Source organism: Prionailurus viverrinus, chromosome C2 (genome assembly GCF_022837055.1).
Source record: "Prionailurus viverrinus isolate Anna chromosome C2, UM_Priviv_1.0, whole genome shotgun sequence".
In the NCBI taxonomy this organism is placed as follows: domain Eukaryota; kingdom Metazoa; phylum Chordata; class Mammalia; order Carnivora; family Felidae; genus Prionailurus; species Prionailurus viverrinus.
In genome coordinates, this window is record NC_062569.1 from 148,685,122 (window position 1) to 148,701,602 (window position 16,481).

The following is a 16,481-nucleotide window of genomic DNA, read 5'->3' on the forward strand; positions in this document are numbered from 1 at the left end:
ATAGTGGTGGCTTTCTGACTACTTCATTGTCTTTCTGTAATAGTTGATTGTGTCAACACTTGCCAAATTCCAGCACACCTCTCTTTTTCAGAGACATTCAGAATGAAGTCTGGCATCTAAGGCCACCTGTGATAGAATGCCCAACTTTTTTGTTTTTAGACTTCATATCAATTTCTTTCATTCCCCTTTCCATATATTAAGTACACAGACCTGTTGTAGATCTCCATAAATACCATTACATTTCATTTTCTTTGGTGCCTGTGTCATCCTGCTTTTCTTGGAATGCCCTCCCTTTCCATATTACCCATGATATACATGAAAACTTGCCTCAAATTCATTTTCACTCTGTTAGTACATTAAAAAAATATTGAGAGCCTGCACTGTTGGGGGAGTATAGACTGTAATTTTTCCTTTGGATTTGCATGGTGTTTTCCTGTGTCTTATCACACGGATCACTTTCTACTGCATATTGTAGTTAATTGGTGAATGTTTATCTTCTTTGCTAGATTACAAATTCTTGAGAGTCCAGCCTGTTTCATTTCTATCCTCTCCGCTCCTCTGCACTGCACATGTCTGTGTTCACTTAGCTACCTTATGGGATTCCTACTCTCATCTCTGGAACAGTTTTGGGTGATAGCATGCTGACCTCTTGTGTTAGTGAATTGCTTTCAAGTCAGCGCACTTGGCTTGCACTGGGCAAGATATATGCCTACCAGAAGTGGTGTTCGTTTTCCAGACTATTTGATGGCAGGTAATCTTGTTTTTATAATAATTAAATATCATGTAAACTGATAAAATGAGTGCAAAACTTTTTTTTTCCCTGAAAACCAAGTTGGATTCTTTGGAAAGACTTGATAAAGGTGAGTTCCTAAAATAATGGCTGTACAATTAGATATGGCCGTAGTAACTAAAAGTTTGGGAGGAAGAACATTAGTCCCAAAGGATTCTGTGTGCTTTCCACTTTAATGAAACTGAAAATGGAAATTGTAGATGATGCATTAATAGGTGTGGTTTAGATCAAGCAGAAGGAACTTCAATCAGCAAGGCGCTCCTCCTCATCGATCCCATTCTCCAAGTGCTTTGACCCCATATTAAGATTGGCAAATGAATGTACATTTATGTGTTAAACTTAAATAAAATGTTTAAGGTACGTATGTATGATATTTTGACTTCCTGCTTTAGCGTTAATCCCCCCCTTTTTTTTTTTAACCTGTTACGTTTGGATATGATTGGGATATGAAAGCTTCTGCTTCAGTAAGTGTTCTGATTTTTGTTTTCTAAATGATTAGAAGAACATAAGACCCTCAATGAAGATACTGGTTGTATTATGTCGAAATAAACAAAGAACTGGCACGGGGATACTAGAAAGAGCTAGAGACAGATCGACCTGGTTTTGGTTCCTGGCACCTATCTCCTAGGGATCTTAACCTTTCTGGATCTTCATTTCCTCGCTGTAAAATGGGAGTAATCTCTAAGTTGGAGAGTCTGAAGATAAAGTGGTAACATGACCTTGGAGGTAATAGGTGTTCAGTATGTCACTGAAGTAGCTTTGTGATATCAGGCAAGTTACTGAACTTTTATTATGTAGTTTTTCATTTTGGCCGCTTTATTGATGAGAAGACTCCAAAAGGTAAATTTTTTTATATGTAAGTTGTTTTATCAGAATCTGACAGTTAGTCAGACCTGGAATATGGTAGTCGCTCAGTAAGTATTTGAATTTATAACATGAGTCATACTGCATAATAGCTTGCATACTAATTAAGCAAGGGCAAGCTTTTGATTCTAGGAGATGTAGCGTGTGAGTATGAGGGTTCCCACGAACTCCACCAGCTTAGAACAATCTGTCAGACTGATGTCCATCGTTTATATTAACAACTGCTGGCTTTTGCCAGGCACTGTGCACTGGGACTCCTCATAACGAGCTACACTATTTGCATCTGGTCTTTGTGTTATCATTCCCATCCAACTTTATTATAACTAGTGCTTAGTAAGACTTAGTATTTTAGGTGAGAAGTTGGGAAAAGTGACAAATAAGGAAAATCTAAACAGAAGAATTCCTTTGGGTACGCTCTTAATTATTAAGGTGACTTGAGGCAAGTGTAGGGGGAAACAGTATTTTGATTTATTCAGTGAGTATTCGATTGCTAATGTGACCAAATTGCTAAAGCTGTAAGGGTGAACTCTTTGGTACGAAAAACAGATGGAGCAGATAGATGATAGCCCAGTTGATTTCTCACACTCCATGGTATTTTCAGTTAGTATTCTATTTTTCATTTCTGATGCAGCATTGTATTATAAAACTAAATATTTCATTTTAATTGGTGATTTTAAGAGATTTGTTCCATTCCTGTTGGTACAGATTTTACTTTTATGAAAGAATTGAAACTATTTTACAGCACGTGTTGCTGGAATGTATATATTTATTTTATTAATACGCTTTTATTTATTTTTTTTAGTAATTGTTTTGTAAGCCAGGAATACTCGTGATCTAACGAGTCCAAGATAAGATCTTCTACAAGAGAATGTGCATTTTTTTTGATGTTTACTTAACTGTCAATCTTTTAAATCCAACTTCATTTCAGACTTAATTTGTGACTTTGTACCTGATTATTTTATTTTGCTGAAGTTGCATAATGGGATTGGGGATGGTATGAGGTATTGGGCACCATTTGAAGCACACTTGAGAAATGTGTATATGTGAGTCTATAACGGAAGAAACCAGACTGTGACCAAGAGGAATAGCAATGCTGGTAACTTAAGTCCTTTTCATTCTGTTTGGGAGCCGGCAATGTGAATGTAAATGTATTCGTGAGTTAATAAAAGCTACTTAACAAAGTTGCCTGAGGAATAGCCAGGATGTGTGTTGGATTCTTTTAACTATTGTGTTTTAAAACCGGGTAAGTATGAACTGTCGTCCTCGGTTTAGATTATATTTTGTCCTAGTTCGGAGTGTCTCAACTCAAGACTGCAAAGGGTTGGGAGGGCCTGTGGCAAAATGGAAGGGCTGCTGGGTGGAGGAGATTGTGTGTCCTGGTAGGGAAGGTGCTTATTAACCAAGTCTGTTGCCTGGGAACGTGGGTCTGGTTTTGCCAGCTTGTCCTTTTCTGCCCTAGTGTTCGCAGCCAGAAATCCAGATTTTATAGAAAATTTGATGTTTAAGATGTTGGCAATTAACTCAAAAATATTTAAACACGATGAACCAAATGAAATCTATCTGTTGGTCAGATATGCTACCATCTTAGAATTTATGATTGAGATCATTGGCTTTAGACATTTTTTTAAAGGTGTCCCTGATGGTCTTTAGACTTCTTTTAGAATTTAGGTTTCAGAAATTGCTGCTCACATGTTGATAAACTCACTTTTTAACTGGTCATTGGTTTACGATAGGACTAACAGTTAATTACTATAAATGGCAAACATGTTTAATTCTTAAAAGTAGTATTGGTTTCTAGTTGGGGCTACTGTGTTAGGTATGCCCATTTAGGCTAAAGTGTACGTATAGACTTCAGAGACTTGCACAAGAACTGCAGTATGACTTAATGTAAATTGTCAGAAATTAGTATTTTTAGTACTACACTTTTTTTTTGTATTTTGTATTTTAAGCATGCATTAGTGCAGTTTGGTTTATACCTATTGTACTAAGCTGTTTGGGGTTTGCAGTGCTATTTTGAGCAGACAGCTTTTCGAGAAAATGGAATTTTTTGAAGTTTGCATTAGCTTATATGACCCATGAGCCTTGGAATATAATATTACCCTGAAAAAATGTAGGTGCTCTTCCATTCAGTTTAAAACAAGGGGATGATATAGCGTTTTTTTATTGTATTAAAAAAATTTTTTTTTATTTTTGAGGGAGCAGAGAGCGCGAGTGGGCAAGCATAAGTGGGTGAGGGGCAGAGAGAGAGAGGGAGACACAGAATCCAAAGCAGGGTCCACGCTCTGAGCTGTCAGCACAGAGCCTGACGTGGGGCTGGAACTCAAGAACCGTGAGGTCACCACCTCAGCTGAAGTCGGATGCTGAACTGACTGAGCTACCCAGGCGCCCCTAGTATTTTTATTTTTTTAATGTGTATTTATTCTTGAGACAGAGACAGAGCATGAACAGGGGAGGGGCAGAGAGAGAGGGAGACATAGAATCCGAAACAGGCTCCAGGCTTTGAGCTGTCCACACAGAGCCCAGTGCGGGGCTTGGAACCCATGAACTGTGAGATCATGACCTGAGCCGAAGTCGGACACCCAACCAACTGAGCCACCCAGGAGCCCCAGCTAGTATTTTTATTTTTGACCAGGCTTCATGTTTCTGTAGATTGGAAGCCAAATTATTATCTTGACTGACATTTTTTGTCTTTGTTACTTCCCCACTCTCACTTCATATACATAATAGCAAATTAAGAATCTCAGGTCCATCTCAGGTTCTTTCCTGCCTTTCTAGTCCTGCTTCTCCCCTTCCCCTCCCCCCCCCCCCCCAATTCATTTTTACCATGATTGCAGTGTCCTGGTTAAGGCAATCCCTACCCACTTTGGGGGACATTTCAGGAGTGGTTGGTGTGGGTGAGAGCTTAAAAACAATTGCAAGTGAAGAGTGCGGATTTAACAAAACCTTAATCTGAACCTCCTCAACCTGGAGCCCTCAGTGCTTGAAAACTGGCTTCGGTTGCTTCTGCCCCAGAATCCAGAAGTGCTGGTGTTGTCTTCATTTGGACTTCAGTTTTTAAATGTTCTTTGTTGACACCCACCCTTACTGTTAAAATGCTGGAGTTTTCGTCAAGAAATCCAAGTGCAGCTATCATATAGCCAGACTGCTGTGGAGTAGTCCAGTGTGGGAACATTCTCAGGGTGGTGATCAAGACCTTAGCTGCACTTGGATTTCAGGTCCTGAGAAGGTCCTTGACTTGGAACCCATGTGTAGCCTTTGCTTTAGTTAGATGGGTACATTATGAATATAAAATACCGTTCAGTTCTGGTTTTGATTCAGTGTTAAGGTGAGTGTTGGTGAATGAAAGGCTAAATTTGAGAGTAGGGTCTATACCAGGTGTATGTTACATATAGAAAAGATGTACTTTTAAAAAAATCGGTTGAACCTGTTAAGTAAATGCATGATCCAGTGATACGTTGTTTTGATTCTCATTCTTTTGCTGGTATGCTATTTGCCTTCTGTTTTGTTAGCATACTTCACACAGTTGCTTTCTCATACACAGTAATTGCGGTTTTGAAAACCTTAGACACCACATTTCCATTAGGATGAGCTTAAGTCCGTAGTAGCTGTAGTAGCAGTGTCGGTCTCAGGAACCATTCTCGTATGGGCTAAGGGCCAGGAGTGCTTGCCAGGTCAGTTTAAGAAAACCAAGGTGAAGAAAAAGTCCTCCTGATAAAGTTTTTTAAATTAAATATTTTATCTGATTAGGCTGAAATAATTGGAAGCTGTAACTTAAGCATCTTCAAATTTCTGACATTCATGGAAAGCAGTTGTGATCCTATTTTTCCGGATTTTTTAGACCAGTCTCCTTTCCTATCTTTGAAATACAAGGGGAAAATCTAGCTGCATTCGTAGTCTGTAACACCATACCCCAGTTTTATGTTCACTTTTTACATTCAATTCGAGCCATGATTTCTACCAATCCTTCCAAATAGAAGTAAAGTTATCCTGTTTTGTGGTCTTACTTTTTACTTCTTGAAAATCTTATATTCCCCAACCTTTGAAGAAAATTAGAAAGTTTAAAAGTTTTCCAACCAAATGTGTCTGCTTGAGGAAACATCCCAGTTTCAGGATCTTCTATTTATGCCTTGGCCTCCTGGGAGAATTAGAATCTGGTCTACAAGAAGGCTTGTGTTTATATTTTCTGGCCCTTGTTACATGGAAAAAGAAAATTTTGGCATGTGTTCCTTCTAGGAATCTTTTTTCCAGGAATATAAGACATCAAGTTGGATGAGCGCAGAAAACATGAAGGTGAACCACAGAGTTGACATGGTGGATGTTCTCCTTCTGAACCTTCTGTTTGATACTCCTAGTCCTTAGTGGGTAGTTCAAGCAGGGTGTGTGTGTGTGTGTATTTTCTCCTTCAGTACTCGGCCATCTTAAGGGCGAGGTGGTGTGATCTCCATTTTCCAAGTGAAAAACCTGAAGCAGAAAGGTGCCCAGGGTCACACAGCTCAGTGAGTGGCTGGGCCAGCATCTCACGAGCAGTCTCAACCTAGAAGCAAGCTCTGCTTTTCATCACTGTATCTGTAAAAGGAGTTTACAACATCATGGTGGTACAGTTAAAGTCCCTTTAGATTGAAAGAAGTAGTTCACATCTATTTTGAGTGCCTGCAGAGAGGACTGGCAGTACCATGTTTTGGGGGAATATAGTGGTAAACTGGAAGACAAAGTTCCAGCGTTCTTGGAGCTTACGTTCTAGTAAGGGAGACAAACCAGCAGATGCTAGAGAAAGCGTGATGAGAGACAAATGTGGCAAATTGCATTTTTGTTAGAGTGCTCAGGCAAGGCGGAAACTTAAGTGAGGAGTCTTAAGTACACTGCTGCCGGTAACTGGGGGCAGAAGAGATGAACAAGTGCAGATATGTCGGAGTTCTGTGTTAGCTTTGCATTCAGTTCAGCAGGCTTTTGTTTTGTCAGTTGCCTTCAAACCTTTCCTGAAAGAATTGACAGTGCATAACAATTGTTTATTGCTTATTTTTTGTCCACAGGGCCTTTTCATTTAGCAATCTAGACGTTGCCTTAAGGTACATCTTTTTCCCCATTTTATAGAAGTGAAAATTAAGATCCAGAATTGAGCACACATAAAAGGACATAGTGTAGTGAATCTCCATACTATGCCCATCACCCAGCTTCAGCAACCAATCAGCGCTTACCAATCTTGCTTCATCTACACTCTGCCCCTTTGGTTTTGTTTTCGGAAGTATTTTATCTTATTTTAACTTTATCTTAAAATTTTAAATCTTCGGAAGAGTTACAAGACCAGGGATGCTTGGGTGGCTCAGTCAGTTAAGCGTCTTGACTCGATTTTGGCTCAGGTTGATCTCACGGTTTGTGAGATTGAGCCCTGCTTTGGGCTCTGCACTGACAGGGCGGAACGTGCTTGGGATTCTTTCTCTGCTCCCCACTGCCCCCCACCCCCCAATGAATAAACATTAAAAAAAAAAAAAAGACCAGTTCAGTTAACACCTGCAGGCTTTTCACCTAGATCACTGGTTGTTAGAATTTGCCATATTTGCCTTTTTGTTTTAATCTGCACTGTTGGAGAGATGCAGACATCTTGACGTGGCCCTTTTTTTTTCTTAAGGAATAAGGGCTTTACTTCCTAACTACAACATAACCATTGCACAATTCTGACATTGCTGCTGTATTATAAAATGTTCAATACACGTTCACATTTATTCCATTAATATCTTTTAACTTTTTAATCCAGTATTTAATCGAGAATCAATCAAGGATTTAGTTGTTTAGTCTCCTTGATCTAGAACAATTCTCTGGTCCTTGTCGTTAATGGCAGTAGCACTTTGAAGAGTCCAGGCCCACTGGTCTTCAGAATCCCTCAATTTGGATTTGTCTAGTTGGTTTTCTCATGACTAGAGATAGGTTAAACGTTGTTGGCATAATTATTAAAGAGGGATGTCAGTGTATTGTATCAAGAGGCATGTCAGTTTGTCTCACTATTGATGTTAAGCATTCAGTTGGTGTAGGTGATAGCCATTAGATTGCCCTAATGTAAATGTATCTTCCTTTTGTAGTCCGTGACCTCTAGGGTGACAAACTTGAGACTGAGTATTCTCTTCAGTCTTCCACTGGGGTTAGCATCTGTTGATGATTCTGAATCATTTGTTGCTGGACTACGTTAAAGCAAAGTACAGATATAAGATTTCACCTGTAAGTGTTTCGTATGCATCCAAAAGTTAAGGGCTTTAAAGAAAAACAAAAGCCAACCACAGTGCTTTTATGACATCAAGTGAATTCCATAACAGCTCCATGTTCAAATTCTCCGAATTGTCTCAAATGTTTTTCCCCAGTTGGTTTGCTTGAATCTGAGTCCAAACAAGGTCCACAGGCTACATTTACCAGATGGCCTGTTGAGTCTTTTACTCTAACAGATTCTCCACCCTTCTTTTCTGAATTTGATAATTTCCTGGTGTTTTATGTGTTCATCTATTCCGGGTATTTTCGGTAAACTGGCAGGTAGAAAATTGATTGTTTCGTTTTGCAAGAGGACATAAGTATTCTGGGTGTGGCATTATATGTCTGCCTTTTAGAGAAGATTGATTCTTGATACTGTCAGCCTCATCCATCCAGTTTAAAGTTCCCCATCAACCTTTCACCTAAGGATTCTAGCATCCATTGTAACCATTGCATAGGATTTATATAGTTGCTTTCTCATGATTAGAGATAAGGTTAGACTTTGATTCATTAGGGACTATAAAGGGTGACTGTCTAATTGCATTTTTCCTTTTGTATCAGTGAGGTTTTTTTCTGACTTGTGTTTATTCCTGTTATGTGTATCATCCTAGGGAACGTTATAAAAGGATACATTCTTCATCTTCATTTCGCTGAGGATGTTCTTGGACTTCCTTCATGATACGTCCTCAGTTTTCTCATCTGTAGATTGAGGATAATTATCATGCCTTCCTCTTGGGGTTTTTGTGAAGATTGGATGAGCTGGTACATGTAGTGTAGAAATGGTGCCTGGCACTAGTGTTGGTAAGTGTAGTTAACAAAGTAACTCTCAGTTCTTTGGAAACATTTGAACCGTCAGGTGTAATGAAGGGGCGGGGAAGGGAGAGAGTCTTCACAAGCTGACGTTAGCGAGAGGCTTGGGCTTGTATCGAGTGGGCTAAAGGAAGGTGCTGCTTGCCCACACTGACGTGCCTTTTGCTTGGAAATGACTGCAGTACAAGAAGCACTTGGATATCGCTGCGCACAACGAGGTGGATGTTGCTAATACCTGGAGCACGTTCTGAAGTGGAGTGAGCACAGTGAAGTATGTAGACCACTCTTACGGTGGGCAGGTAGGATGAGATCGTGTCTCCGGACACAGATTTTTACTACCTCATGGCCCATTGAGATTTTCCCCCCAATTGAGATTTTTATCTGAGCAAAAGGCTTCTTGCCTAGTTGGATGTGCCTGGTCATTCCACACACCTTCCAAACTTTGTGATAGCTGATGTTTTTGTTACGGGAGGAAATGCTATACTCCCTTTTGGCCTTTTAATAATCTGCCATCATTTATTGCCTGAAAAGACCCACCATTGATGATTGTGTAGGATATTGAAAGTATCGGGTATCTCGGTTGGGTACTTGATCATTAATATTTGATTCTTTTACTTAACAAACACTTGGCCTGCCTGCTGTGTGCCAGACTGTTCTAGACATAGATTGCATCACTGAACAGCACAGACAAGAATCTCTACCCTGATGGAGTTTACATTCTGGTAGTGAGGAGACAGCAAACATAAACAAGTTTACAGTACGTTAGAAGGTATCGAGTGCTGTGGAAAGAAATAAAGCAGGATAGGGTGCCTGGCTAGCTTAGTCAGTAGAGCATCAGACTCTTGGTCTGAGGGTCGTGAGTTCAAGCCCCACGGTGGGTCTAGAAATTACTTTTAAAAATAAATAAAGCAGGATGAGAGACTGAGATGGCTAGGGCAGTTACTTTTGAGCAAAGATGTGAATGAGAAAAAAGCAAGTTTTGTGAAAATCTGGGAGTGCTGAGTGTACCCTGCAGAGGGAACAGCAAATGTCAGGGCCCATAGGTGTGTTTGGTGCATTGTGAATAAAGGGGTGACTGCTTCCTGTGTTTGTTGATACCGTGCGGTGGGCCAAGGGCCAAAATTTGGAGGTAGGTGAAGAGGTGAGGGCATTTCGTTAACTAGACGAGATTAAATGGTGAATCGGATCAGAGTTCTAGCATTTGAAATTGTAAGTGGATTGATTTTAGATACATTTTTTTGAGGTAGACCCAACAGACCAGTGGACTGATTGTGTGTGGCTTGAGAGAGACCGTGCAGCAGCAGTCAGTCAAGGATGACTGTTACTGACATCATAGGACTTGGGGCAGTAGTGAGGATGGGTTCCCATTCCTTGAGATGGGGAGGACTGACAGGAAGACGGGTCTAAGGGATATGAGCCAAGTTATTCACACTCCCAGACAAGGATAGGTGGTCTCCAAACTTCAGTCAGAACTGTGCCCCACAGATTTTACTACGAGAACTCTTTCGTCCGAGGGACGATCAGGTATTGCCAGTTCTTTTAACCTAATGTCTTAAGGATGGAGGATTTAGCAGGTGAAGGACGCCTGGCTTGGGTAGTAGATTGATAGAGCCCACGGTAACAAAGTCAGGTGGAGAAGGGACTAGATTTAATTTTTTATTCTCTGGTGAAAGGACTGATTAACAGTGCAGAGAGAATGAAGGCAGAAGCCTTGGCTTTGGATGGTGAGAAGGAGGATGAGCCCTGGTCTTACAGCTGACTCCATCTGCTCTAATTGTTTACTTACCTCAGTTTCTCCTTACATGTATCCATTTATATGTGATCGTACATAAATACTTCAGTTGAATTTTTATCCTGTGTTGTTGTTGTCCATTTTGTAAACATTTGTTGTATGTACATATATACATCTCAGGTATTTTCTCTGCAAGCACAGATTTTTAAACATGGTTGATATGGAATGATCTTTTATTAATTGATACGGTTTATGTTTCTTCCTATGAGTAAAGAAATGTTCTTGTCATTAAAGTTGGTATTGCCTAGTGATGACAAGGGCGGAAACTATTTAGACAAATGAATGTGAGTGCAGATCTTGATGTAAATACAAATAATAACTGATAATAAGTGGGGCGAGTTATGCTACTTTTTGGATTCAGGTTTCTCATCTGTGAAACGGTCATTAATAACTACTTGTCCCGTGATTGTTGTAAGGAGCACAGTCATGCACACAGCACTCTGGGTACAGTGTCTATATAAGGTGTTAGGACTTAGGTCAGTTAGTGTCATTTATCACTCACTTGTCTTTGACCGTCACCTCTTACAAGCAAACATAGGCGCTGCTGCTGTCTTATTTCGTATTCTCATTTCTCTCAAGAAGATTATTGGAGTTTGTTCCATATACGTGATGTGGTATCACCCACATAAACGTTGAGATTGGTGGTAATTTGAAAGTTGTCCCCATTCCCGAAAGGTTTTCATTCTCTTGAGACTTTTAAACCAACAACGACAACAACAACAGTACAAAACATTGTGAGCCAGACTTCTGTACTGATAGAACCAGGTTACAATGAGTGTATCTTGGGGAATGTGTGTATATGGATAAAATGATAAATCTGGTAGTTTATGGTTTTTCTTAGGTGAATAAGATTTTATTTGAAGAAATGGTTTACTTACATGGGAAACCGTCCTCCTAAACCCCTTCTCTCCCCCATACTTGGCTAAAAGTGGAGCTGTTCCCATCGGTAGGGGGTTGCTCGAGTGGGGCTCAGATCCCTGCCCACTCTGCCTCTCCTTCCACCCCTGTGATGATACACTGGGACTAGAAATCCCTAGAATACACTTGAAATGCCATTTGAATTCAGAATTTCATGCATTTCTTATGTACTTTTAAAAATTTGAATAGGTAAGGTTGTAGGTATAATAGAAATGTTTTGCGGAGAGATTTTAAGGGCAAACTCCTGACATGTTTTAGGGACTGTTCTATCATATGATTACATGTAGTGTTATCTTTAGCTCCACTTGTAATTTGAAATTGGCTGGAATTCATATCAGTTGTATTAGGAACACTTCTTTCGCTTTTCAAGTGTCACTGATAAACTGCTACCAATACTCATTTCTACGTTTTTAGAATAAGTGTGGGTTGAAGAAGGTCCTGTATGAGTACTCACATACTCTGTACCACGCACCATTAGTCTACTGTGCTAGTGGAGTTTGCTTTACTGAACCTTGAGTCAAGGTGACAAAAGTGAGAATGAGTTATGAAAAGTCCCTAAGAATTTTGTATAAATTTAGTTTGTGTTTTACTTGAAGTGACGTAAATAGGAACTAATTATTCATGATATGGTTGAGAGCCTCTTTGAAATATTTGTGGGAGAACTGCATATTTAATATATTACTTTACCTAGTTCTTTTCTTTGTAAATAACTTTTGTGAAGAACCTAATATGCCTGTATTATAGTTGACAATTTAAAAGGAGTTGATACCATTTTTAGTCCACACAAGTTATAGAAGGTAAAGAGACACTTACTGAGTGCCTGTTTGTTGTAGCGTCAATATTCTGTTCTTTCTGTGTTAATTATTCCTTATCAAATCATTAGGAGCTAGTTGGTGATTTGATTTTACAGAGGAGACACTTGAGGCTGATAGAGATTACTTGCCTCCATCCTGCATTTAGGAAGAAACAGCTTGGGCTCCAGCCCTTCAGTTTGTCTGCTTTCTTGATTACGCCGCTTATATACATGTTAGTTTTCAGAAGTGTCTGTGTTCTATAACCCTGAAATTACTAGCTGTTACAGTGAGCATTTTTCCTTGGATCAGAATGTAAGCAAGACCCGGCAAGAGTACTATTAGTAGTGCTGGACTGGCCTGTTCAGGTGGTCCTTTGTGTGGTTTTTAAAGTGACTCCAAAGCTAAAATGATTGTTGTTTGGTCACTTTTAGTGTCACTGTATTCTACCCTTTGTTAGTCCCTTTGCTTCATTGAATTTGTTATGATGTGGAGCCCTGATAGCTTTAGGATGTTTTTCTTGTTCTCTGTTGGTGACTTTATTTCTAGAGTGACTATATGTCCTGGATTTTATAGATTGTCCCAGAATAATTTCCTAGTTTGGAAGATAAATTACCTGGTCACCCTAGATACTAGGAAAGAGATGTTGGATTTGCTTATTATAATAATTATATTTTTATTCTATTACCTAATGGGAGGTTAATAGCTGATTTGATTTAATTTGGTGTTACCTGTTTTCCCTTTTTAGTTCAAACACAGCAAATATTTAGGTATGCTTCTCTATTTAGATTAATTCTTCGGTTGTAATTTAATTCATCTAAACAGTACCAAAATTGTATTCTAATTTTGTGCAAAACTGTCACCAAAACACTTTCTGAGAAAGAAGCTCTTTCCTCTGTGGGGGCTTCTGCTCTGTTTTACACTGACTCCCCTTGTGTTTTGAGATTTGGCTAAATTCATTATACTGCCCATCACCACTAGGGGACCACTTTATACATTCTACAAATAATACTCCTATGATAGAAATACTTGTTTCCTTAAAAATTTACTACCAGAGAACCAACCCATATATTTATCATTCATGTACCTCTTTTATTACTTGTCTCACTAGATGGGATTTACCTGAACCAAGTAGCAGCTTTGTTCTAATAATATAAAAACATAAAAAGCTTCTTTTTGGCTGATGAAAAAATTTCTGCATGTATATTTTTTCTGAAAATAAAGGAATTCTGGTTAGTGTTCATTGTGTTTTTGTCATAGAAATATTTACTTCAAAGGAAAGAGAAAAATACGAAGAACTTATATTGTATATTCTATTTGGAACCATTTTTAAGGAATGCACAGTTTATTTCCTAACAGAGTAAAGTTCAAGGCTGTGACCATCTGTATTCATGACTGGACTGTAAAATTTAGCTGCATTGCATTATAGTATTTTATATCGTTCTACAAACTAAGTTGACCTATTTTTGGTTTTGTTTGTTTTTCCTTTTCCAGTCTACCGGGTACTGGTCTCTGGATGTTTTTTGTTTAAATTGGAAAAATCTTAAGCCTGCCCACAGACTGGTATGGTATCCAGTGAGATGGGGACTTGTTGGCAATGGCTTTTGAATGGTCCGAGGAGGCATAGGCAGACAGAGTTGAGCTAGGGTTTGGCCATTCTCTGCTACCTCTCCTGTGGGCAGAACATCTTTTCTCTAGCTTACTTGCTGTTGTAGAGAAGTTAGGGGTTAGACCAGGGTGAACATTTCATTCATCAGGGAGCAGAATGTGGTTCGGATATCTGACTTGCATAGATTGTATTTGACAAGAAGAACAAGGATACTGATATTAGCAGTGCTTACTAGTGATTTAGTGATTGTTCTGTTTCTGAGCACTTGGTTCTCTGAGCAAATAAGCTACTGGTAGGGGCTGCTACAGCATGTACTCTCCCCTCCCCTCCCAGCAAAACCCCTGGATGTTTTGTTTGTCCCTTCTTGGGGGAAACAACATGGTTGGTTGGTCAGCTACCGCCACTGAGAAGAGCAACACCTGAAAGGGCTGTTCTGATTTGTGAGTTAGGCTTTTCTGTGTAAGTTGAAACAGGCGGCTTAGTAGTTGAATGGTGGGGAGAGCTTTGTTGAAGGCAGGATTTCATAGCTACCAGCAACTATTTTCTTTGTAATTAAGGACCTGCCCCTTATACTGAAACCTTAAAGGTGCCCCCCGCCCTTTTAGAGAGAGAGCCTGCGTGAGCATGAGAGAGGGGTGGAGGGAGGTGGCGGGGTGGTGTGTGTGTGGAGAGAATCTTACTGACCTTGGGATCATGACCTGAGCCAAAATCAAGAGTCAGACGCTTAACCGACTGAGCCACCGAGGCGCCCCTAAAGGTGCTCTTTTAAATAGTTAATGCTTATTAGTCATCTGATTATATTTTACAAAAAATTTAGGTCATTCTTCTTACATAATGTCCAAGGGTTCCTTTAGAAAGTTTTGGAGGTCACAGAACTAATGACCAGCTTCAAGATTTGGCAAGTATGAAGTGATACAAATCCCAACTGTTAGTGTATTTTATGCTTTTGTATGTGGGAGTTTTATTCAGTCATTATTGACACTGGCTTTTAGGAGGAAGGATTTTAATCAGTTTTCTAAGTATAATTATTATAGTGCTTCACGCTTAAAAAGGCATAAAGATGGGTTTAAGTAAGACATGTCTGTCTAGGCAGCATTATGAATAAGGCCTAATAACCTAACTTGGTAGAACATTTCTGTTTAGGCATTGATGCCAGCTCCTTTCCTTGCCAGTGAGAGGTGTGTTTTTAAAAGTTTTTAAAGGGGCGCCTGGGTGGCTCAGTCAGTTAGGTGTCCGACTTCAGCTCGGGTCATGATCTCACGGTTCATGAGTTCGAGCCCCACGTTGGGCTCTGTGCTGACAGCTCAGAGCCTGGAGCCTGCTTTGGATTCTGTGTCTCCCTCTCTCTCTGCTCCTCCCCCTGCCCATGCGCGCATGCGCGCTCTCTCTCTCACAAAAATAAACATTAAAAGGAAAAAAATTTTTAATATTGTGGTCTGTTTTGAATAGTTTTGGAAAGAAGTGGCTTTAGTATCATTAATAGGGTTTAAGTTTACTATTGATTTTTAAAGGAAGTTGCCTAGATTCATCAAAAAGCAACCTACTTTGTTGAGTATAGGAAAACATTTCACTTTGCGGTTGCTTTATCACAAAAGGAGAAATCACATTAGAAGTTGATGTGTGGAAGGCATTAGGTTGAATAACAAATTGTTCTTTATATTGATCTTTCAGCTACAGTTATAATTAACTTTGTAGATTTAGAATTTGTCTCTTTTTCCAGGAGAAAAACCGTCAGAGTCATGAACTTGATTTTAGGTGGATTTAAATGTCTGTTTCCCAGAGTGATTTTTTTTTCTTAATCCAGGACTGAAAAGTTATCTGATTGACTTAATTGAAGATAATATATTATCTAATGGTTGATAAATGTTTGTTTTATTGAGGTTTGGAAGATAAAATAATACTTTATTTTTTGGACTTTCAGAAATTTTTTCTTCCCCTCTCTACTCTCCTAGCTTTCTATACCCTTTAACAAGAAAGCATTATTAAAAGGAAAAAAAGTACTGAACAAAATCAAACCTTATGTCTGTGTGCCTTTATCCTCTCAGATTCTCTTGGAAATAATGCCTGATGAAAAAGAAGGCAAGGAAATTACCTTTTTGAACATTTTTCAAAAATCTTCTGATGTCCTCCTTTTAGCTAGCAAAAATAATAAAATTTTAGGGTTTTTAAGTTGTATGTTCCTAATTTTTTTGCGTGGAATGTTTTGTTTTCCTTTAGGGCAGGAGTCCTCTCACAATTTCTACATTGCTGTATAACTACCACAGATAGACATTTGTGGGGATTTAGGAAAATTTTATTATAATAAATTTGCATAGACTAAGTGATACTTAATTTGGGGGTAGATGATAACATCCAGTAAACTCTACCTGCCTGTTCCATCCTGGACCGTAACTGGCTATAAGAAGTGCATTGTTCAGGATTTATAGCATTTGAAGATTTATTCTGGTGCCCTTATGAATAATTAGTGTTTTTCTCCCTTGCTCCTTTAAGGTGCTTTAATTAAGATCTTGGTGTCTCTTCCAGTCTGAGACGATCACAGTAAGACAAGAAAAGGCAATGTCATGGTAGGCAGTTCTTAGTTGCTAGAGAAGTTAGGCCACTTAGTTATCAGGTTGATGAATTTTTGTTCTTAGTTCAAAATGATAAATATTCTCATGACTTTTAAGTATCAGA

General features: G+C 39.1%; 2 protein-coding genes across 7 annotated transcripts in view; both read left to right on the forward strand.

Annotated features, from left to right (window-relative positions):
- Positions 1–16,481, forward strand: part of MRPS6 (mitochondrial ribosomal protein S6) — a 67,786-nt gene that overhangs the window by 6,490 nt on the left and 44,815 nt on the right. The window lies entirely within an intron of this gene.
- Positions 1–16,481, forward strand: part of SLC5A3 (solute carrier family 5 member 3) — a 34,338-nt gene that overhangs the window by 6,123 nt on the left and 11,734 nt on the right. Inside the window, exons 1-2 of one of the 5 annotated variants that reach the window (XM_047876441.1) lie at positions 5,274–6,720; positions 7,729–8,997. The exons of 1 other annotated variant lie outside the window; for it this stretch is intronic. The gene's annotated coding sequence lies outside the window, so the exon portion shown is untranslated. Of the gene's footprint in view, positions 1–5,273; positions 6,721–7,093; positions 8,998–16,481 lie in introns of those variants that run through there. 3 more of the 5 variants (XM_047876440.1, XM_047876444.1, XM_047876442.1) reach the window with 3 other exon arrangements.